This window comes from Balaenoptera physalus (assembly GCF_965194825.1).
Source record: "Balaenoptera physalus genome assembly, chromosome: 2".
Taxonomy (NCBI): Eukaryota; Metazoa; Chordata; class Mammalia; order Artiodactyla; family Balaenopteridae; genus Balaenoptera; species Balaenoptera physalus.
Genome location: NC_138883.1, coordinates 138,091,552 through 138,115,843, shown reverse-complemented (window position 1 = coordinate 138,115,843; position 24,292 = coordinate 138,091,552). Strand labels below are relative to the sequence as shown.

General features: G+C 39.1%; 1 protein-coding gene across 1 annotated transcript in view; it reads left to right on the top strand.

Annotated features, from left to right (window-relative positions):
- Positions 1–4,454: 4,454 nt before the first annotated feature.
- SV2B (synaptic vesicle glycoprotein 2B) overlaps positions 4,455–24,292 on the top strand; it is a 250,581-nt gene continuing 230,743 nt past the window's right edge. The window contains exon 1 of the mRNA XM_082449082.1: positions 4,455–21,210. The gene's annotated coding sequence lies outside the window, so the exon portion shown is untranslated. The remainder of the gene's footprint in view (positions 21,211–24,292) is intronic.

Below are 24,292 nucleotides of genomic sequence, written 5' to 3'. Positions count from 1 at the left end.
GTCTTAGCCATATTCCTCTACCTAAAAGTTTATCTAAATTATTAAAATTTTCACTATAGCATAGATTATTAAAAATTAGACCATATAATAAAAGTGACAACGTCCCTATTTATCAGAGTAGGAAGTAAATTTAAAGAAATACAGATATTTCCTTTTTTTCCCTCCTACGGTAATAGAATGTGAGACCAGAGAAATCTCTGAGATCATCTAGTATAGCTCTCCCACTTTACAAATAGGCAGAGCAACCACATGCAGAGATGCCGAAGACAGTCCCAGTTTATACCAGTTGTTCCAGAATAGCAATGAATAGCACTTCCTTTCACTATCAAAATGTCTTGGTTTGGATAATAAATTATATAATCATCCTATTGAGGAGGAAACTGAGATTTTTAGAAGTGAAGGGACTTTCTTCTTTACTTTTAAACTTTTTCATCGATTATAACTGCAAAATGTTGACAACAGACTTCTCCAACCCCTACCCTAGGAAGTACATCCAAATGTAAATATACTTAAAATATTTTTCTCATTAAGTATGATGTAAATTTGAGGTTTCAACTAACAAAACCTCTGGGAAAATAATTGATATTTAATTGGTTTGAAGACACATAATGGGGTGACCAAATGATTGAAGTCCCAGCTAAACTAAACACTAGGGGTTATGTAATTTTCAATAGGTCATACAAATACTGTAGATGGTGTCATGAGGGCTAAACTTCAAGCTCCTTGATTGTTTATTGCTCTTTCTATGTTGTTTTCCTTTATAAGCTGTATGGTAGGTTTTGGCAAAATGCTGGACTGAGCTAATAGATACCCCCACCTACTATTGCAAATGCATAGAATAAAGGTAAAGAACAATTTCTTATGAAGAACAAAAAACAAAACAAAACAAACCCAAACCCAATTAATCATAAAGGAATAGGTTGATAAATCTAACTTCATTAATTAACATCTTCTAAGTATCAAAAGGCACCATTAAGAGAGTGAAAACACAGGCTACAGATGATAAAAGGCATTGGCCACACATCTAACTGACAGTATCCAGAATTCTTATAAGTCAATAAGAAAAAGACAGCTCAATAGAAAAAGTTGACAAAAACATTGAACAGGCACTTCAATAAAGAGGAAGCCAATTTCTCTCTCTCTCTCTCTTTCTCCCCTAACTATAGATCTAAGTAAAGGGTGTGCAAATGTTGAGCATACTGTTCTTTTCACTTATTGAAAAATTGCAAAAGAAAACATTGGGAAAAGTAAAAATACAGCAAACTCAAAGGAAAAAAAAAAAAGATTACCAGATAGCAGAAATGAAGGGGTAATTCACAAGGGGAGCAATAAGTGTACCAGCCAATGCTACAGTGACTTAGGGATAGACCAGACTTTGATATGGGCCCCAGGAACTTGAGGTTAAGGATTGAACTCCCTTGCAGTGACAGGAAGCATATGACACAAAGAACTAAACTGAACCTCTTGCATATAACCAGATGGCAGGGAGTGGCTGCTTTCTCCAAAAAAGGGAACTAGAAAACTCCTCCTGTTATCCACCGCCCCCCCCCAAAAAAAAGCAGCAAGGGAGCCTATCTGTGCCTGATATTCTGGGTAGAAAAAAAGTCTTCTGTTAAAAGTAAAACCCCATTCCTGTGCCACGTGTAAGTATTGAGTCCAAATGTTCTCTAACTTCATTATAGATAAAATGACCTAGACCAATGAACTCTCTAAAATAGTCAACAGAAACAAATGCAAACTACTCTGAAGGGATACTTTCATAACCTCAGGTGCATGAGATGTTCAGTAAGTATTAGCTCACAATAAAAAAGAAAATCTCACATAAGGGAACCATCCACCATGTGGGGTGGTTGGTAGGTACAACATGAGGAAGGATTAGCACCCTAAGGGCTTAAAATCATGTACTCATCTGAGAGGTGATACCATAAGAATCTTTAAAACAAGCACATACATTTTAGAAAAAGAAATTAAAATGGAAGAAGGGTACACTATGAAAAATGGAAAGGTATATATCGAAAATAAGCAAATTAAACTTCTAATTATTAAAAATAGTCAATGGAATTAAAAAAACCCTCTGTGGATGGGTGAAATAGTAAACAAAACACAGCTGAAAGAAAATTTAGTGAACTGGAAGATTTTTCTGAGGAAATTACCCAGAATGCCACATAAAAGGATTATGAGATGAAAAAAAATGAAAGAGAGGTTGTGACATGGGACTAGAATGATCATAGAATGAGATGGACCAACGTATGTCCAACTGAAGTTCCAGAAGGAGAGGAGAGAAAGGGATTGGGAAAAGCAATATTCAAAAAGATAATGACTGAGAATTTTCCAGAAGAGATGAATGACATGGCTAACTGGATGTGAAAATAAGACCATTTTTTAGTTTCTCCTGAGACCAAAAGATCAAGAACTGTTCAATAGGTCACAAGTATCACCCCGATTTTAAAGGTAGCTTCTCGGTCACAAATGCAGGACATGCTAATAGACTGCAAAACTGGTTCTGACAATATGAGCCAATTGCCTCCTTCAGATCTATATAAAAAGTTAAAGATGAAAAGGCTTACAGAGGGAGTTTTTAGGAGACAGTCATTGATATGCTATGTTCTTATGACCACTCAAATAGAAGAAGCAGGAAGATGCTTCCCTCTCACTTTAAACCAAGAGAAAGTGACTTCAATGGTGGTATCTGGAAAGCTTGACATGTGTCTCCTGAAACGGGAAGATCCTAGGGAAGATATATATCTCATGCCTGAAAAATCCAAAATCAAGAGACCATGGTTGGAGGTGCTCCTGATTGGCAGCAGAGTGACAAGCAGTGGTTGCACTCCAGGGACAGAGCTGCACGTCCAATAATAGTGGGCAAAGATGCCTGCTTCTTGAGCCATGGAAAGGATGACTTGAATTTAAGTAAATTTATAGTTTTGATATTGTATTGGACTATCCTAAAGTAATACAATTATTAAGTTATTATTTGAGATTCCATGTAGGAAAGGGGAAAGATCTGCAGAGAGAGTTTGAAGAGATTGGAAGAAAGAATAAGGTAGTTTTTTCTTATACATTTTTAGGTCTAGCTTAATGAAAACACTAGTTAAATATGAATCTTCAGATTGTAGAATCATTGCTGAGTCACAATTAAGATAAAATCAACTCATGTTTACTGCGTATTTTATTAAGATCACAAGAGAAAACATCCCCTCTCTTGGAATATCATGTGCTTCCAAATGTGATACTTTGAGCACACATCACCTATGAAATTTTCCAGGCAAGAATGTATAACATGAATCTAGTGAAGAAACGTTAGAAGAACCCCCAAATGAGGAACATCCTATTTACAAATTGGGGAGGGGGATGTAATAAAACTTTCAATGTCATAAAAAATAAGGAAAGTCTATATAAAAAGTCCAGATTCATGGAGGTTAAAGATACAACACAACTAAATGCAATACCTGAGACTAGATTGGACTGTGTACTTTGGGGATAGGGGAGAGGATGCTATAAAGGATATTACTGAGTCAACTGAGAAAATCAGAATAAGAATGAAAGATTAAATAAAAATGTGTAATTTTAAACTTACTAAAGTTGATAACTGTGCTGACAGTCATCTAAGAGGATGTCTTTAAGGAAATGTGCATTGAAGTATTTAGGGGTAAAGAGCATGATATGCATGACTTATCCTCAAATGATTCAGAAAAAAAATTATGTGCTGTGTGTGAGTGTGTACATGTGTATGTATGGGTATGGAGAGAGAACAAACAATAAAGCAGATAGAGTAAAAGGTTAATCGTGGATGAAACTAGATAAATGGTATATGAATATTTTTAGTACTATTTTTATTTTGCAAATTTTCTTTAAGTTTGATACCATTTCCAAACGATCAAAGAACAAAAACAAACAAACACAAAGTACCAGGGAGACAAAACAGATTATCTACAAAGGCGAGTACATCAGTGGGGAGCAGAGTTCTCATCAGCAAAAGTAGAGGCCAGAGGCAATAGTACTGTATTTTCAAACTGCTAAAGGAATGCAATTTTCAGTCTAGTAATTCTTTTTTTTTGGCCTCACTGTGAGGCATGTGGGATCTTAGTTCCCTGACCAGGGATCGAACCCGTGCCCCCTGCAGTGGAAGCACAGCGTCTTAACCACTGGACCACCAGGGAAGTCCCTAGGTCTAGTAATTTTATCCTAGCTAAACTATCATTCAGGGGTGAGGGTGAAATAAAAAACATTTGAAAAGATAAAAACATTTAGATAATGATTAAAACAATCATTCGCAGTTTCTTGCTGAAAGAACTACTAAAAGATGCACTTTAAGAAGAAGGAACTAGGGACTTCCCTGGTGGCGCAGTGGTTTAGAATCTGCCTGCCAATGCAGGGGACATGGGTTTGAGCCCCAGTCCAGGAAGATCCCATGTGCTGCGGAGCAAGTAAGCCCACGTGCCACAACTCCTGGAGCCCGAGCTCCGCAACAATAGAAGCCACTGCAGTGAGAAGCCTGCACACTGCAACAAGAGTAGCCCCTGCTCGCCTGTGCGCTGCAACGAAGACCCAATGTACCCAAAAATAAATAAATAAATAAATTTATATAAAAAAGAGAAGGAAATATAGTGCAGAAGAAAGAAGTAGGATACAAGGCAATTAGTAAACATGTAAACAAATATAAATAAACTTTGACTAAAAACAAAATTTTAAATGATTATATTTTGTGGTTAAAGATGTGGAACCAAAATTCTAGACAACAATAACATGGAAGGTGGGAGAGGATAATCCAGAACTAAAATAGTCTAATATCCTAATATTTTCTTTAGGTCAACTATGCATGTTAAAAAATTAAGACAATAAATTGAAAGAAAAGAAGTAGAATCTGTAACTCCCTAAATGGTTAAAGGAAGCCTAGGAAATAAAGAAAACGTGGTTCTCCCCTTCCTCCCCTGCCCTGCAAAAAAAGGGAAGGAAAAGAAAAACATAGAAAAAACACAAAATAAGAATGGTGGAAATAAATTCAAATATATTAGTAACACAGGAAATGTAAATATTCAAACAATAAAAAACCACATAGAAGTTAAAACAGACTAACCAGATCTATATGTATCAACACAAATAAATCTCAGAAACATTGTGCTGACTGTGTGAAAAAAGATTCAAAAGGATATACACAGTATGGGACCTCTTTGTAAATTACAAAATGATATAAAACAATGTTATATATTGTTTATGCATACAAATGTATGTAGCAAAATTGTGAATGGAGGAATACCTACCAATTTAGTGATTATCTCAGGAGAAAATGGGAGAGGAGAGGGATTAGAGGGATAAAAGAGGGGGCTCCTAAATTTATCTGCAATTTTTTTCCTTAAACAATAACATCAACTGTGAAACAGTCATGACAAAAAGTTCACGTGTCACATCTGAGTTGTAGGTATGTGAGTGTCTGTTATATTTATTTCTGGACCTCTTTGTATTTTACAAGTATGTAAGGATTGAAAAAATTAAACACTAAACTCTATATTTTATATTTAATTACATTTTCCCAAGGACACAGAGAAGATACAGTCCTGCTCTCCCGGATGCTGGCTTAGGTAAGGATGTGGGTTAGTCTTTGTTTTCCTCCCCTTCCAGATTCATGCTCTGCCCTGCTGAGTCCTGTGGACTGCATCACCCAGGTTCTCTTACCAGCTGGCTTTCAGTTTCAGCCAGCGAGAGCCAACGGGGGGCAGGGAGATGAATGGAGGAGTAAAAAGAGGCCTGGGTGTTTCTTCTCTGCTGTCTTCCGGTTTGGGCGTCCTGTGGCTGTAGTTGCATCCTCCCATATGTACCACTCCCACTAGACAGCCCTTCCTCCAGGGTTCCTTTCTCACTGGGCTCTTAATAACAGTATTTCCTCCTCTGGTCTCAAGAGGCCCTGGGGGTGGTATCAGCTTCTCACCATTGCTAGGCTCTCGACACCTTACCAAGCCTTGTGTGTTCCCTTAACCATGAAGGAAACTCTGCGAGTAGTCCCTTTGTTAAAGTCTTTGCTTTTTTTTTTTTCAAGTTTATAGAACATCTTTGCTGTAGATGAAAAGATTGATTGGATGATCTTCTCCATGTCTCCAGCCTATCTGCACCAAAACAACCTGTCTTGAGCATGTGTGGTTGACAGCTCGATGGAAAGGGATTGTGGCTGACATACACAGGAAGATCTACTGTCTTAAAATCTCATGTCCCAAGAATCTTATGATGCCTTGAATGGTGTCAACTGTGTTTTATGATTTATTTATTCATCTACTCAATTTATTTTGATCGTGTGTTGCTCTGTACCAGGAACTGTGCCAAGAAATGGGGATACATTGTTGAACAAGAGGGAATCCTATCCTCAAGGAGCTTACAGTAGTCAGGGGAAGATACGCACATTTCTAGTATGAAGAAGTATGATAAATGCTAGGAAAATGGAAGTAGAGAGTGCTACGGGGTACCCAGGAGGGTTATTCAACCAGGTCTTATACCATCAGGGAATGTTTCCCAAAGGAAATAACATCTAATCTGAGACCTAAAGGATAAATACTAGTTAGCCAGGTTAAGGAGAACAACTGGTCAGAGGGAATGGGTTTTAGTTTTAAGGTATTCTAGGCAGAGAGAAAAACAACTTGGGCTAAGACCAGCAGGGAATAAAAAGCATTTGGGAAATTGAAAGTAATTTCTTGGGTTGATATATAGATTGCATGGGAGATGGAGGTGGGGAGATGAAGCAGGAGAGGAAAGCAGAGGTCAGATCATAAAAGGCCTTATAAGGAAGATGAAGTGTATGGGTGTTATTATGAGGACAATGAGGAACCATTAAATCTTTTTATGTAGACAGTGTATAGTAGAACTATGTTTGCATTTTAGAAAGCTTACCCTGAGAATGAACTTGAGATAAGGCTATTACTAGAAGGGGGTTCTCTTAGGAGGTTGCTGCAGTAATTGAGGCCAGAGATGATGAGCTGGCAACCCAAACCTGGCATCCTGTCACATTCAGACAGTTGCTGTGATAGGGCAGCCCTGCAAAATGCAAGTTGTCATCTCCTTGTTTGATTTCCGCTAACTTTGAACTCCCTGGGGGCAGGGATTATTTTGTATTCATCTGTGTGTCTCTAGTACCTCGGAGATGCTCAGGGAAAGAATGTTCTTGAAGAAATTTTTTTGATACAGTGGTTGCCCTCATGACTTTCCAGACCCAACTTTGTTAGGAAAGGTCAATGACAATCATGAAATCAAGGTCCAGAGCTATTTCAGCCTGCACATTAAGATGTGAACCCTTTAACTTGGTTCACTCTGCCCATTGAAATGTCCAGGCTGGTTTTCCTGACTCAGTTCTCTTCTGCCATCTGCTGGGACAAGCATTTCATAACATAACAAAGCGAGATAACCAATGAAGCGAAGGCTAAAAGCTTCGTGGGGGAAGCAGGGGACAATACCTGGACAACTTTACAATTTAATTGGAGAAATAAATGTTGTACCCAGACTACCTTCCATCTGCAGCTAATCTCGAGTATTTTCCATATCCCTTTCTATTTTTTTTCATGCAGACGATCTTAAATATCTGTATTCTTCTTTAGTTTTTGCAACAATCCTATGATAACAGCCATTGTTATCACGACTAGTTTTGAAACGAGGAAACAGAAGCACAGGGATTTAAATAAAATGTCAACTTGGAACAGTAAATAAGTGACTGAGTCAGGACTGATGCCTCCTTTACTCCTAGTTCCACTTTTCTCACAAAACATCTTGATCAAAATAAGAGAGAGTTCAAGAGAGGCCGAGATGTGCTGTTGTCTGTGGCATGGAAAATGTGGGTCTGACATGGAGGCAGAGAAGGCTGGCAGCTCCTCAATGTTTTGCACTTAAAATGCCCAGTGTTGGTGTGAGGACTGGGGGGTGGAAAGCAGCGGGAACAATTCTTACGCATTATATGTTCCCCAGTGAAAAGTCAAGGGGATGTCCCTGGGGGGGAAAAATTGTAACTCTATGAAGATTGATAGAGCTTGAACCAAGATGGTACCTAAAACTTTTGGTGGATGTTGTCAAAATAGATACTGTTGTTTTGGTTAACATATGTGGTTAAGACAAAGACACAGATATAGAGGACAAACTAGTGGTTACCAGTGAGGAGATGGAAGCGGGGAGGGGCAATACAGGGGTAGGGGAGTAAGAGGTACAAATTATTAGGTATAAAATAAGCTACAAGGATATATCGTACAACACGGGGAATATAGCCAATATTTTACAATAACTGTAAAAACTGTGAATCACTATATTGTACACTTGTAACATAATATTGTACAACAACTATACTTCAATTCAAAAAAAGACAAAGACATTAGCGCACCATCCTTTTCTCATCTAAACTTGTTATTTGTATATAAATACATGCTTATATAAATGCATAAATATATTCTTGGAGTTAAAAATCCCAAACATTCAGAGAAAGCTAAAATTCTCCTTTACTTTCCCCAAAGATACTGTCAGTGGTAAGCTTCCAGATCTTTTTCTATGTGGTTACATAAACATGTGTGTTGCCATGGGAACATGGTGTATTGTTTGGTGTTTTATTCCCATATGAATGATATCTAGCTGCACTGCCTTACGTCTCCAACTGAGGGTTCCACACTCTCCTGACTCACTGGGATGTGCCCCTCCTGGGGCTCCACCTTATTACCTACTGACAGTCATCCTCTGCCCAGCCCTCTCACACTAAGCCTCCAGGCTGGGAGCTCTCTAGAGCTTGTACCCAGCTTCACAATAGCTTTCTTTCTTTCTTTTTTAAATTGGGATAAAATATACATGGGACAGATTTATGATTTTAACCATTTTTAAGTGTGCAGTTCAGTGGCATTAAGTGCATTCACATTGTTGTGCAACCATCACCACCATCCATCTCCAGGACTTTTTCATCTTCTTGAACTGAGACTCTACTGATTAAACAACTCCCCATCTCCCCTCCCTCCAGCTCCTAGCAACCAGCATTCTACTTCCTGTCTCTATGAATTTGACGACTCTATGGACCTATATACTTGGAATCGCACAGTATTTGTCTTTTTATGTTTGACTTATTTCACTCAGCATAAAGTCCTCAAGATTCATCCATGTTGTAACATGTGCCAGGATTTTATTCCTTTTTTAAGGCTAAACAATATCCCATTGTATGTATATACCACATTTTGTTTATCCATTCGTCTATTGATGGACACTTAGGTTGTTTACTCTTTTTGGCTATTGTGAATAATGCTGCTATAAATATGGGTGTACAAATATCTGTTTGAGTCCCTGCTCTCAATTCTTGTGGGTATTTGCCCAAAAGTGGTGCAAAAGCCTTCTGAGCATATTTCAGTCTGTAGCTTCCTTCTTTACCAAGTAACCCACCCACCAAGGGTACCCCTCTTTGCTTTCTAGGATAGCTATGGCCTTAAACACATGTTTTTCCATTTCTAAAGATTTTGGACAAGAGAGAGGTCGTTCTCAAATTCCTGTACCTCAAATCTCAGTTCACAAGTCCCCACTCCTGCTAAGTCTTCCCTCATCCATTCCTAATGCACTGAGTTTCCCTCTCCTTTGTGCTGTCTTAGCACTGTGTCCTCCTACGGAACAGTATTGTCACTATTCGTTTATAGCTCCGTCTTCCTCACAAGACTGTGAACTTCTTGAGGGGGAAGATTGTCTCTTTTTAATCTTTACTCTGGTGTATTGCATATAGTGGTCAGTGTCTGTTTTTAGATTTTTAAAATTAATTTAAAATATCTTTAATAATTACATACAGTTAAAAATTCAAACAACAAATAAAAGGTTTATAAGCCTTAACCCACCCCTCCGCATCTTGATGCTAATCTCCAGAAGGAAACAACTCTCTTTCTTCTTCTTTTTTAAAAATATTTACTTATTTATTTACTTATTGGCTGGACTGCGTCTTAATTGTGGCTGTGGACTCAGCAGTTGCAGCGCACAGGCTTACTTGCCCTGCAGCATGTGGGATCTTAGTTCCCCGACCAGGGCTTGAACTGGCGTCCCCTGCATTGCAAGACGGGTTCCTAACCACTGGACCACCAGGGAAGTCCCTGTTTCAATTTTTAGTTCTCTGAGTGTTAATTTGGTTCTCTAAATAATAGACTTGTACCACTATACCGTCCATCCTATGGAGTATTGTTTCTTGGTTTCTGCTTTGGTAGTATTTAGTTCACCTATATGAGAATTTAGTTCACCTCTACCGCCACCCACCTTTCCTGCCCCCATTGGTTCTAGTCCTTCACCCCCTCCCTATCTCCATGCCCACTGCCATGGGGCTCTGCAGATCCTCCCGCCTCTACTCTTCACCCTCTGACTTTGGGCTCAGCCATGTGGTGTCCTTTGGCTAATGGGATGTTCGCAGACATGACACAAGCAGGGATTAGAAAAGTGCTTGTGCGGTAGGGTTTGCCCTCAAGTACCTCTGTCAGCACCTTGCTAGCCTGCTGGTCTCAGAAGGATAAAAGATGTGGGGCAAAGCTCTCCCAGTTGACTCGTAGACCCACAGAGGGAAGCAAAACCATCTAGCCAGACCCAGCTTAGATCAGCTGAACTCTGGCTCACCTGCAAATGAGTAAGTGATAATAAATGATGATTGTATTAAGCCACTGAGTTTTGGGGTAATTTGTTATGCAGCAGTAGCTAACCCCTACACACTACTATCTATCTTCCCTGCCCCCTCCTCCCCTTCCAGTTATACCATCATTTTTCCCCTCTATTGTTTTCATTTTAACCTTTTTCATTCCATTAATTGCTAATGGTATCACTTTTCTTCCCATTTTGTACAAGTATATTCTCACTCCTCTTCCTTCTACCTCCACTCACCACTTCCTGACTCCTGATTTCCATCAGCTACACCTTAGCTTTTAAACTGTGAGGTTTGATTTCATAAACATTGAGTCTGTTATAGAAATTTCGGACACTTACCACTTTCTAAGTCCATTATGTTCCTATGGAGTAAAATTGAGAAAAGATTGTTTTAGAGCAAACCCATGATTTACTATGAACTAGTTTGATGTGTTTTCCTTCCTTGCAACCAAATGATCCCAGATTAACATATCCCCAGTCCCATCAAAGCTCAAGGAGGAGGAGGAGGAGAAGGGTTAAATGTCAGGATGAGATTTCTTTGCAGTGGGTTTTGTTGGGCTATTAGAGGAGATAGGAAATAGAATATTTCCTCTGTGACAACTCTTTCTACTGCCACATGCATTTGTGCTAGTAGCAGCTGGCTAGGTCACATCAATTTAATATAACAACCATACTTTACAAAGCTCTAGCTTAATTAATAAAGATAAGTTAAACCAAGTTGGACATGGTGCCCAGAAAATCAGTATGACATAGAATAGTAAGAAGAGTACTATTTATTGATACATTTTGCTATCAATTTTTACCAGACTCAATGAGAAATTGGAGGTGTAAAATGCATAGATATTTTGTAAGGTTTGGGCTGGAGATGATGATGTCTGAAACTGAGATTCTCAGTTGGTAGGGATGCTTTCCTTGGGTTGGTGGAATCTCTTAGGTCTTTCCTGACCCCTCCACACCTACATAGGTCAGAGAATGTAATGAGAGACTCCTCCCTTCCCTTTGGAGGGCATCGGTGACTTTCATTTCCCCCATATTCTCTGGAATCATGAAGGGAACCTGGGTTGGGGAGTAGAGTGTTTTAGGTTTGAACATCCAATTTAGCACATCTTGGCAAGTGTAAATTTGGGCAAGTTCCTTAACTTTTCCAACTTTACGGTTCCTCCAAATAATGAAAATAAGTACACATCTTATATAAGTTTTGCTGTGAAGAGTGGATGAGATGACATTCAAAGAACCTCACAGGCCTGAGTCACAGAGGATATATAGCAGAAGGCAGCTGCCTTTGTTATTCTTCTTATTCATCAGCTTGAGATGTATCATTTATTTTAATATTTAACATAAGTCATCCATTATCCCATAACACCTCCAGTGAGAATGTATTTTTTTCTTTTCCTGCTATCCTCTCTCTTCATCTGGCCAGAGATACTCCATGATTCCTGGATACTATCATCTTTAGCCAGGATTTTTGGTTGTTGTTACCGGTCTTGCCACACAGTGTCACTGTTGAAACAGGCAATCTGGCCACTGGGTGCCATCCTCCTGGCCAATGCCCAGCGATCTTAGGGAATGAAGCAGGCACCTCCAGGAAATACAGTGATCTGAGAGCAGCTGCTGTATTCCATTTCACCCTCCTGGAGAGATCGCCTCTATTTAAATACTTCTTGTGATGGACAAAAGCTGTAAGACCATTGTGTGTGCAGAAGGGCCCCTGAAACCTGTACATCCTGTCCATGGCTGGGGCTCAGCCTTGCTGCCTAGTTTAAGTCTCTGATCTTAGAGTGACACATCCAGAAGCTCTATGATAGACGGCTTCTTGTCATGTGGTCTGCTACTGTCATACTCAAGTAATTAGCATCTCATCCCTGGCAGTACTGACTGGCAGACTCCTGCTACAAAAAGTCCCTTGTAGGAGAGCTAGCCATGACCAAAGTTGTAAAACTCTTCCCTCTTTGGCTACATCTCTGCCCAGATGAGTTCCTTGGACCTGGCTATTTCTGCCCACACTCATGTGAAGTGGGCTGGGATAACGAGGCAGACAAGGTTAAAGGAATGCTGAATTAACATCAGTTAACTCCTGTCTCTAAAGTGAGATCTCGGGTCTTTAAATGTACTGAGGGTGCTTGTCATGGGAAGGATGTCCATGAAGAGATGCCCAAGACAAATAGTTTAATCCAGAAAACAAGCTGCCAAACTAAATGTATAACATGATCCCATTTTGTCTATTTTTCTTTCACATTTCTTTACTATCTGAATTTATTTTTTATAAAGTGTATGCATGATTTTGCACATAGTAAAAAAATTATAAAGATTAAAAAAAAACACACCCTATACTGCTGGCATATTGGTCAGAAATAGAGCCTTCAATTGAAGGAAAAAGTAGGGGGATAATGCAGCATCTCTCTAAGGATTGCTTTTGGAAACATTCAAAAAGTTGTATTATCAAAACTATTTTTAAAATGATGAACACAAAGTAAAATCCATAAGGTGATGTAAAAGCATATTGTAAACTAGGCTTTACTTCCTTAAAATGATTCTAAAACGAGCAAAACAATATTAAGGTCTTAGAGAAACCACACCCTAAAAGCAACAGCAGAATCACACAAGAGCAAATGGTGTTTCTGCCTACTTGTGGCCAAGAAAATTTTCTGTGCCTTCTCCTCCTGTAGGCTTCCTTTTTCTGTTTTCACTTTTGGTTAAGTGGTAGGTGGCTATATTCTTCCCAGTGGATAATGCCTCCACGATGTCCAGTATCTGGGTAGCACCCATTATTCTGCTAGCGATTAAGAACTGAGGAGATGAGGGAAATTGACATTTAATGTGTACTACTGGTGTTCAGCACTGGACCAGTGACTTTACAGCTCTCACGATCCAAAGGCCTTGGGTCCAAGAGGGGTTAAGAGCAAATCCAAAGGGGCTGACTTTTCCCCCTCTAGTTCGTATTTTTTAATAGACTTCATTTTTTTAGAGCAGTTTTAGTTTGCAGCACAACTGAGAGGAAGGTACAGAGATTTCCCATATGCCCCTGGCCCCCACAGATGTATAGCTACCCTATTATCAATATCCCCCATCAGAGTGGTACATTTGTTACAACTGATGAACCTACTTTGACACATCATAATCACACAAAGTCCATAGGTTACATTAGGGTTCACTCTTGCTGTTGTACATTCTATGGGTTTGGACACATGTATAATGACATGTATCTACTATTACAGTATCATACAGAGTAGTTTCTCTGCCCTAAAAATCCTCTGTGCTCTGCCTTTCATCCCTTCCCCCCGCTCAGCCCCTGACAACCACTGATCTTTTTAATGTCTCCATAGTTATCTTTTCCAGGATGTCACGTAGTTGGTATCATGCAGTATGTATCCTTTTCAGATTGGCTTCTTTCACTTAGTAACATGCATTTAAGTTTCCTCCATGGTTTTCATGGCTGATAGTTTATTTCTTTTAGTGCTGAATTATATTCCATTGTCTGGATGTACCACAGTTTATCTATCTAGTCACCTGCTGAAGGACAGCTGGGTTGCTTCCAAGTTTTGGCAATTATGAATAAAGCTGCTGCTATAAACATCCATGTGCAGGTTTTTGTGTAGACACGTTTTCAACTCCTTTGGATAAATACCAAGGAGTAGATGCTGGCTTTTGGCCCTTGGCTTCTACATCTGTGAACTTGAGAACTACAAATATGTATACTTCTTTTATTAAAAGGGCAAATACAAATTTGTCCATACATAAATTAAAGTCTCCTTTAGCTGCGTATGGTTTCTGTATTAATTTGGGTGATCTTAGCTCCTGCAACAGATTAACACTGATTTTCAGTGGATTAACACAATAAAAATATATTTCTCAGTTCCCAGTCCAAACTGGTTGGAAAGCTTCCCATGTGGTTATTCAGGATCCTGGTTCCTTCCATCTCCACCAGGTGCCCAGAGTTCTTTTCATTCAGCTGATGGCTTGGGGAGAGGGTTTGGGTGGAAGTCACATGTATGTCTGAATCACTTTAACCTGCAGGAGACAACATCGCTTCTGCTCATATCTCCTTGGTAAGAACTAGTCCTGTCTAGAAACTGGGGAATGTAGTGCTTCCTGGACAGACACTTCCCCACAAAAACTCTGCACTCCAGAGGGGGATCACACATCTTTCATGGTCACCCAATTCTCTACCACAGGTATACTCACGACTCAGATACATGATTTTGGATTCTGGAAAAATCCAGTATTTAATCTCATCAGTCATTTTCCAACTAGCAATGAATGGCAAAAAAGACAGGTCATTTGGAATTAACTCAGGGAGGAGGTCGAGATTCAGATCAGTCATACTGCAGCTTCCTTCTTGAACTTATGCAAGCCATTGATTGACAGATGTGATAGCCACTGAGCAGAGTGGTCAGAGAGCATGCAGAAGCACATGTATTCTTTGGATGGGTAAAAATCTTCCATGGATTGCCAAGAATGTAAAGTGTAATGTGTATTTCTAAAGGTTATTAGTAAAACTAAACACCCCTTTGTGTAAGAAGTAGCTACACCTCTAAAACGCTGCTGCTGGAATTTCTAATGGGTTCAGCCATTTGGAGAACAAAATGGTATCATATCTTAAAGTTGAAAACCCGGGCATCTTATGACCTAGCCATTCCATCAGTACCATCAATAAGAATTTATTTTCCAGTCAATAACCCCAGACAGCTAAATAGTGCAAACAACGGCATATATAAGTGACTCCCAGGGGTTTCATTTTTTGACAAGATGACATCTGAAGAGCAGGAAAAAATGACCAAGTTCTTATGAGAAAGAAATTGATTCTTTTGGAATGCTGCTGTCAGCAGGGGAAAATGCACATTGGCAGCAAGTTTCAAAATGATGGAGACCGTCATGCTGTTTGCCTCACAGACATTCTCAGAGCAAGTCTATCTGAGAGTCAGAATTTGAACAGGTAGAAATATCTGCAAAGAAGAATCAACGAAGTATTATATCAGGTAGTTCTTACGAGTGGGTGGGCTAATACGTGAGAAGGAATAATAAATTTTACAGTAACATTTTAACTAGTTTTTAAAAAAAAATTAACAGAAGTATTGATTCAGGGAGAATGGAAACGTTATAGGATTTTTCAGTTGTAGGAGAAGTGGAGATTTAGAGATAATTATTTGCTTTGTAGACTGACTATTCAAGTAATAAGATAGAAGCATGGGTGATCAACATAGTGGCATACGTAGTAAATTTTCTTTTATATGGTCACTTATCTGAGGCCCTCAGCTCTTCAGAAGGATACGCTGGAAATATAAAATATATATAAAATAAAACAGGCCTCTGAGCAAAACACATGTTACAGGCTTCATGCGCTAAAGTTCACACATTGTACTCAGAGTGGTTTCCTCACAATATTGCTTGAGTTTATCTAATTTAACTTTGTGTTTTTGTCTAGAAAGCCTGGCTGGCTGTTTCCTCCTTTAAACAGCATTGTAAAACACATTAGAGGTGTAGGGGTGTGTGTGTGTGTGCACGCCTAAAAAGTGGTTCTTAACTGGGGGTGACTTTGTCTCTCCCTCCACCAGGTGACATTTGACAATGTCTGGAGACATTTATTTAAACTGAAGTATAGTTGATTTACAATATTGTGTTAGTTCAGGTGTACAGCATAGCGATTCAGTTATTTTTTTCAGGTTATATTCCATTATAGTTTATTATAAGATATTGAATATAATTCCCTGTGCTATACAATAAATCCTTGTTACTTATCTATTTTATGTATAGTAGTTTGTACCTGTTAATACCATACTCCTAATTTATCTTCCCCCCTTCCTTTCCCTTTTCATAACCATAAGTTTGTTTTCTACGTCTGTGAGTCTGTTTCTGTTTTGTATATAGATCCATTTATATTATTCTTTAGATTCCACATATAAGTGATATCATATAGTATTTGTCTTTGTCTGACTTACTTCATTGAGCATAATATTCTCTAGGTCCATCCATGTTGCTGCAAATGATAATATTTCATTCTATTTTATGGCTGAGTAATATTGCATTGTATATACCACATCTTTTTAAAAAAATTTTTATTGGAGTATAGTTGCTTTACAATGTTGTGTTAGTTTCTACTGTACAGCAAAGTGAATCAGCTATATGTATACATATATCTCCTCTTTTTTGGATTTCCTTCCCAGTTAGGTCACCACAGAGTACTGAGTAGAGCTCCCTGTGCTATACAGTAGGTTCTCATTAGTTATCTATTTTATACATAGTATCAATAGTATATATATGTCAATCCCAAACTCCCAATTCATCCCACACCCCCTTTCCTGCTTGGTATCCATACGTTTGTTCTCTACGTCTGTGGTTCTATTTCTGCTTTGTAAATAAGATTGTCTATACCAATTTTTTCAGATTCCACATATATGTGTTAATATACAACATTTGTTATTCTCTTTCTGACTTACTGCACTCTGTATGACAGTCTCTAGGTCCATCCATATTGCTGCAGATGGCATTATTTCATTCTTTTTTAAGGCTGAGTAATATTCCTTTGTATATATGTACCATCTTCTTAAGCCAATTGTTTTTTGATGCCAAGACATGGAAACAACCCGTGCCCAGTTTTTGATTGGACTGCTTTTTTTAAAAATAAATTTATGTATTTATTTATGTATTTATTTATGTATTTACTTATGTATTTATTTATGGCTGTGTTGGGTCTTCATTTCTGTGCGAGGGCTTTCTCCAGTTGCGGCGAGCAGGGGCCACTCCTCATCGCAGCCTCTCCTGTTGCGGAGCACAGGCTCCAGAAGCACAGGCTCAGTAGTTGTGGCTCACGGGCTTAGGTGCTCTGCAGCATGTGGGATCTCCCCAGACCAGGGCTCGAACCCGTGTCCCCTGCAGTGGCAGGCAGATTCTTAACCACTGCACCACCAGGGAAGCCCTGCTTTTTTTTTTTTTTTTTGATATTGAGTTTTATGAGCTGTTTGTATATTTTGGAGAGATTTTTGATTGTCCTGACTGGGGAGGAAAGGAGAGATGTTATTGGCATTAGAAGATAGAGGCCAGGGATGCTGAAAATATAGTAAAATACACAAAGACAGCCCCTACCCAAACAAAGAATTATCAGGCACAGAATGTCAGTAGTTCTGCTGTAGAAGCAGGCGGAAGAACATCAGCAAGATGTGTGTGGCAGCTTACAACCTAACAGTGAGATAGGAGGCAGAAAAATGATAAAAGCAGACACATGAGTTTCAAAAAATTAAATATACAAAAGCATGTCAGGGTGACATGGTTTAGCATGGAGGCAAAGAATTCTATGCATGTCAATAATCACTGAGGCTATCTCTGTATCAGAGCACTGAGCGGTAATGGCTGTTCAAATAATGTTAATATATTCAGTTTAATAAAATAGGTGGGTGATCTTTATTACCTGCAGCTAAGTGGGAATGCAGATGGCAGAGACTGACATCAGTGATAAACAGATACTTCTGAACAATGCCTGGAGCTAAGGGACTGCTACCCTTAGTTCTTTATGTGGGAGAGAACGTGCATTCAGACATCCCAGCCCTGTCACTGTGTGACCTTGGACAAATTTTAAATCTTCTGGCTCTCTGTAGGGGATTATCAGGTCTATCATGCTGAGTGCTATGAAGATTAAATAAAAATATTTGTAAAGAGCCTGAGGCATAGAAGGCACTTAATGCATGATAGTTTTTATTACTATAGCAATGATAAAGAAATCATTCATTTATATTAATAAGTAAATAGTATCTATTTGTATTTATGATGTATTTACATAACAACAAATAATACATGATGAATGCATAATAGTTTTTATAGATAATCTGATGTTTTGAGGTCTAGACATTTTGGTATCTTGGCATTGCCAGCATCTATCTGCACATGGTACTAAATCACTTCTATCAGAAAAAACACACATCAGTGAGGCAGTCATACAGCCAAGACATGGTTAAGGGCATCAGTGGCTCTCTCTCTCTCCTTTAACTCTTGGACCTCTTATAGCTTCATCTTCAGACAGAACTAGGTTAGTATCTTGGCTTTGGGGCTTACTAACTGTGGCCTTGTTACCTTGGTTAAACAACTGTGGCTTGTAGAGAAGCAAGTTACTCTATCTCTTTAAGCCTCAGCTTCTTCACTTGTAAAATGGGATAGTAATAATTCCTATTTCTCAGGGTTATTGTTTAACAAACATTATTAAATAAAAATTAAATGCATGCATTCAATACATATTAAAAATATTATTGGTTAAAATCATGTCCGTGAAATACTTACCTCAGGGTTGGCATATAATAAGAACTTTATGAATGTTGACTGCTCTTTTCATTATTAATTATTATTACTGCCCTTGGGATGGTTTTGGATGAAGATCTTATTATCACCCTGATAATCTTGGTCCTAAGTTGGCACTGCTCTCAAGGGTAATTCATCTATTGGATTTCCAGTAGTTTTATGTTAACTTTTAAAAGTTGAAAAAATAAATTCAACTTTGAAATTCCTTTTCAATAAGGAATAAGCAGCTTTTACTTTTTTAAAAAAAATGTTCAAACAGTATAATCATTTTAGTCACAGTTATTGCATGGAAAGTGAATATTGTCAATAAAAAGAAATTATAAACTCATTTTTTAATTGCAATTACAAACTCATCTTTTTTTTTATCCTTTCATACTTTCACATTGGTGAAAGGAACATGTCTTGGTTTATCCCAAATGTTATTTCAAATATTCTGGATTACTGCTTTTCATTTTATTTTACTGTCTGTTTTAGAATAGACCTCACCTGCTTGAGCCCAGTGCTCGCTGTGGAAATCATCTAGCCTTGCTCCTGTGACATGTGACTTCTGAAGAGGTTGTATGTACTGTATAAAAGATGGGACTTGTCTCAATTGGGATAAACTTTCATTTTTTGCTGTCTGAGCAAATAAAGGTGAGACAGCAGGAAAAGCAGAGTTGTAGGTGGCAATAACTCTAAACTGGTTTGCTTTGGGGCTTAGACCTGGACCATCTTCTCTATTAATGCCAACTTGTTAAGTGATTTCACCCTGTCTGCTGGTTTCAAATACCGTTAATGTACTGATGACTGTAAAATTTATATCCACAGCCCAGATCTCACCCCTGAGGCCATTCTCATCCATTGAACTGCCTACTTGACCTCTCCATGTGACTGTCTAATAGGAAATCTAAACTTCACACATGCAAAACCACACTCCTGATTCCAGACCATGACTTTCACTAGGCCTATGCTCCTCTAGCTCAGTAAGTGGCCCCAGAGCAGTGATGAAGAACTGTCTGGTCTTTGTCTCCGTTCCTGGGAGGGACTCTCTACCCTTGCAATCTCCCAAGTGATAGGAATGTCTTTGTTAATCATGGTGGGCCCCTTAGACCACACCTGAGTTTATGCTAATGAGATGACTCAGGACAGGAGCTGGCCATGCCAGGAAGGCCAGCCATGTGATTTGAGGGTTGGAGCCTTGAGCCATTCGATATCAGCCCAACCTCTGGAGATGGGGGAGCTGGAGATTAAATTCTGTTCTGTGGCCAATGATTCAATTGATCATGCCTATATAATGAAAACACAGGAAAAATTCTGGGCCCTAGGGCTTGGGTGAGCTTCCTGATTTGTGATACACATTGATGTGCCAGGAGGGTGACACGTCCTGAGGACATGGAAACTTCACGTTTGGGATTCTCCCAGACCTCACCTTATGTGTCTCTTCATTTGGCTGGTCTTAATTTGTATTCTATATAATAAAATTGTTGAGGATAATATTTTCCTGAGTTCTGTGAGTTGTTCTAGCAAATTATTGAACCTGAACCGTAATGGAACCCTCAAATAGGCAGCCAGTTGGTTAGAAGTGCAGGTGGCCTGAGAACCCTGGAGCTTGTGGCTGGTGTCTGAAGCGAAAGGAGTCTCGTGGAGGACCGTGCCTTAAACTTGTGAAGTCTGAACTAACTCCAGGTAGTTAACCCAAGCCCATCCACTTCTTCCCGTCTCTACTGCCCCCTCCCCAATCTAAGCCACCATCACTTCTCATCCAAACAACTGTGATGGTCTCTACATTGGTCCTCTTTCCACTCTTGCCCCTACTGTCTACTCTCCATTCTCCTCCACTCTGTAATCAGGGTGATCTTATAGAAATGTGAATCACTTAATGACATGCCCCTGAAAAATGCTCCTATACCTAGAATAAATGCTCCTGACACCTAGATTAAAGTTCACATTCCTTCCCAAGGCATACAAGGTCCTGCACACACTTGCACCTGTGTATTTACCCAACCTCAATTCCCCTTATTCACTGTGCATCAGTCATACTGGCTTCCTTTCTGATCTTTTACCACAGTGATACTCAATCTAATTGCACTTTAAAATCAGCTGGAGCACTTAAAAAATACCTAGCACTTGAGTGAAGCCTGGGCATCTGTATTTTTAGAAAGCTCTCCAGGGTAATCAAAGGGGCAGCCAAGGTTGAAGACCAGAGCATTAACACATCGAGCTCTTTTCTGCCTTTAGACCCTTATCCTTATTGTCCCATCTGCCTGGAGTGCTCTTGAAATTGCAAGGTCTCAGTTCCGACATCACCTCCTCAGAGAAGTCTACTCTGACATTCCACCTAAGGTGACCCCCGATGTTTTCCTCTTTCTCATCCCTTTATTTACTTTCTAGTACTTACTGTAATTTGTAAGTATCTTGCTTATTTAGGTTTACTTGTATCTGCTTCCCCCAGTAGAATGTAAGTACCATGAGAACAGGATCTTATTTGTTGCTGTATCCTCACTGCCTAGCACAATGCTTGACATATATAGATGCTCACTGAATACTTTTTAAGTGTTTCTTAAATAATTGAATAACTGAAAAAACTAGCTAATGTTCCACATGGAAAAGTAGTACTCAATGAATTTAATGGCTTTTTTGTCCTTCTGTATGTAGTTTATCTGTATCTAGATCTATATCTCTATTTCTACATGTCTATAGACACATGTATATGAATATTTATGTAAATACACATTCACACACATATACATATATACCACATACTATGTGTGTATTATATATATATATATATATTTTTTTTTTTTTTCCTAGAAAAAATGGTTCTTTAAAAAATATTTGCCCAACAGTGTGAAAATGTGAAGTAGATGAATCCCAGGAGCCCTAAATAGGAGGGGAACATTATTTGGCTGTCAGATTGGAGACTGCTCAGGTTGAAGTTTTGGGCTCAAAGTCTTCATGGAACACTCCCTTTGTCTGACCAATTTCTAGTCATCTCTCAGGCCCCAGCTTTGGTGTCACTGCCTCGCCCCATGGTGGAGTGCCCTGCTGGCAACCCCTGCGGAAGATTTGACATGCCTGTTTATTTGTCCCATCTCTCAGGGACTATGTCCTGTCTCCATTTCTCTGAGCACCCAGAACATTGCCTGGCATATAGCTGGAGCTCAGGATGGGCATTGGATGTACTTGAGCCCAGGGGAGTAGCAGGAGGGGTTTCAGAGACATTCAGCTGGGCTCAGACCCCAGCTGCCTCCTTCACTGCTTCATCACCCTGGACAGAGCCTCAGTCACTTCATTTAGAACATGGGGAAAACAGTATCTGCCTTCAAGTTTGTGGGACCAAATGGGGACTCTACGGGGAAATGCTTTTTAAAGGCTCTGGTCGTCAAATTTTAAATTAAATTAAATTAAATTTGTTGGGTCCCCTAATATTTTTTCAAAACAGAGACATGATACCTGGCCGATCATTTTATTTTATTTTATTATTTTTTAAATTTTTGGCCATGCTGCGTGGCATGTGGGATCTTAGTTCCCCGACCAGGGGTAGAACCCACGCCCCTTGTAGCAGAAGCGCGGAGTCTTAACCACTGGGCCACCAGGGAAGTCCCCTAGCTGACCATTTTAGACCCTGGGGACTCATCAGGGAACACAGCTGTGCCCGCTCTGCACCTGCCCCTCCACGGTTCTTTCACTCAATAGCATTTCCCTAAGTTTCTTGACTAGTCAGCAGGGCTCTGAGGTAGTGCAGATTCTGTGAAGACCAAGCTCCCCTCTGGGTGGATGGCTTTGTGGAGACCTTGAGGACATGTTAGCGTCTGTGACAAGTCAACAGAAAATACATGCTGGGTTCTTCAGGTCACTTTTCGTCCCTGATCATTAAACTATGGCATGCACAAGAAAACTGTGAATCTGAATATTAAATGTGAGGAACTGACAGTGGCTTCTTTGATGAATAATTCTCAATCTGATTCTCAGGGTCACGGAACTTACTGGGAAGTCCTCATTGCTTGATTGATGAGGCTTTTGCCAAGGCTTTCTTTTTTTAAATCTTTGACATTTTTAGCTTGCTTACAACCCAGGGGCTTCAGGCACAGGCAGTTCTACTCTCCTCTAGGAAAATGGACCTCTTTCAATGAAATAAATTTGGTTCTGAAGGCTCATTTTGATGTTCTCTCTCTCTCTCTTCCTGTGCTCTCTAACCGAATGCAAGAAGGCTGCAGTAAGGTAGGCCCTCTATCTGCAAATCTGAAACTATGGGACATGAGGTGTGCTCAGAAAATTGAATAGAAAAATTCATGCTAGGTGGGATTACCTATCTGTGGAATATACCATAGGATTGTTTGTTTGTAAACATTTAAGCAAACAGTTGGAGGACACCCCAAGCTCTATCCAAGGGGGAAAAACACAGGCTCTACAGTTGGAAAGAATCCATTCCAAATCTTGGCTCCGTAATTTACTACTTGTGTAATCTTGGGTAACTTTCTTAAATTCTCTAAATCTTAGTTTCCTTATTTTCAGATTTTGTGTGCAAATGAATACAGCAGAGAATTTATTATAACAGTTAAATGAGGCATTGTATCCAAAGCCTCTTGGATAGTGCTCACACATCACAGGCACTGAGCACAAGGTTATTATTAACATGGCCCTCTTCATTATCAAGGTTGTTACAGCACAGTTTCAAGGAGGTAGGACAACTGGAGGTCACTGCTATTTTGAAAAAGAATCGTCAACATTTATAGGAGCACTTGTCTAAATGCTGTTCTATATGTATTAACTCAACAGCACTGTGAGGTAGGTACTATTCTCATCTCTATTTTATGGATTAGGAAATTGAGGCACAAACACAAAGTCACACAGCTAAACAGTGGTGGAAATGGGATGCCACCTTAGGGGGTCTAGATCTAGATCTAGAACTTGTGCACTGAGCCACTGACTGTGTCAGCCTCCTACCAGGGCATAAATCCAGTCAACTTGGTTCACTATATTAAGAAAGAGAAGGGAAATGGTAAATCTAGAAATCAGGGCAGAATAAAGTGATTCATATTGCTGAAGGAAAGGAGGCACAGAAGCCAATCAAACATTTTCATTTTGGCTTAGTGTTTTATCAGAAATATGCATAGAATTATATGCATAGAATTTTTCATTTTCCATAGTTAGCACTGAGTGTAATACAATATAAATAATGTAATAAATATAATATAATACATATAACAAATATAATATGTGTGCATATATAATATATATATATATATTTTATTATGAAACAGTGGGTAGTTTAGAATAAATATGTCTGGTGCTTTTATGGTGTAGTTTTTTGGTTTTTTTAAAAAATTATTTATTTATTTATTTATGGCTGTGTTGGGTCTTCTTTTCTGTGCGAGGGCTTTCTCTAGTTGTGGCAAGCGGGGGCCACTCTTCATTGCGGTGC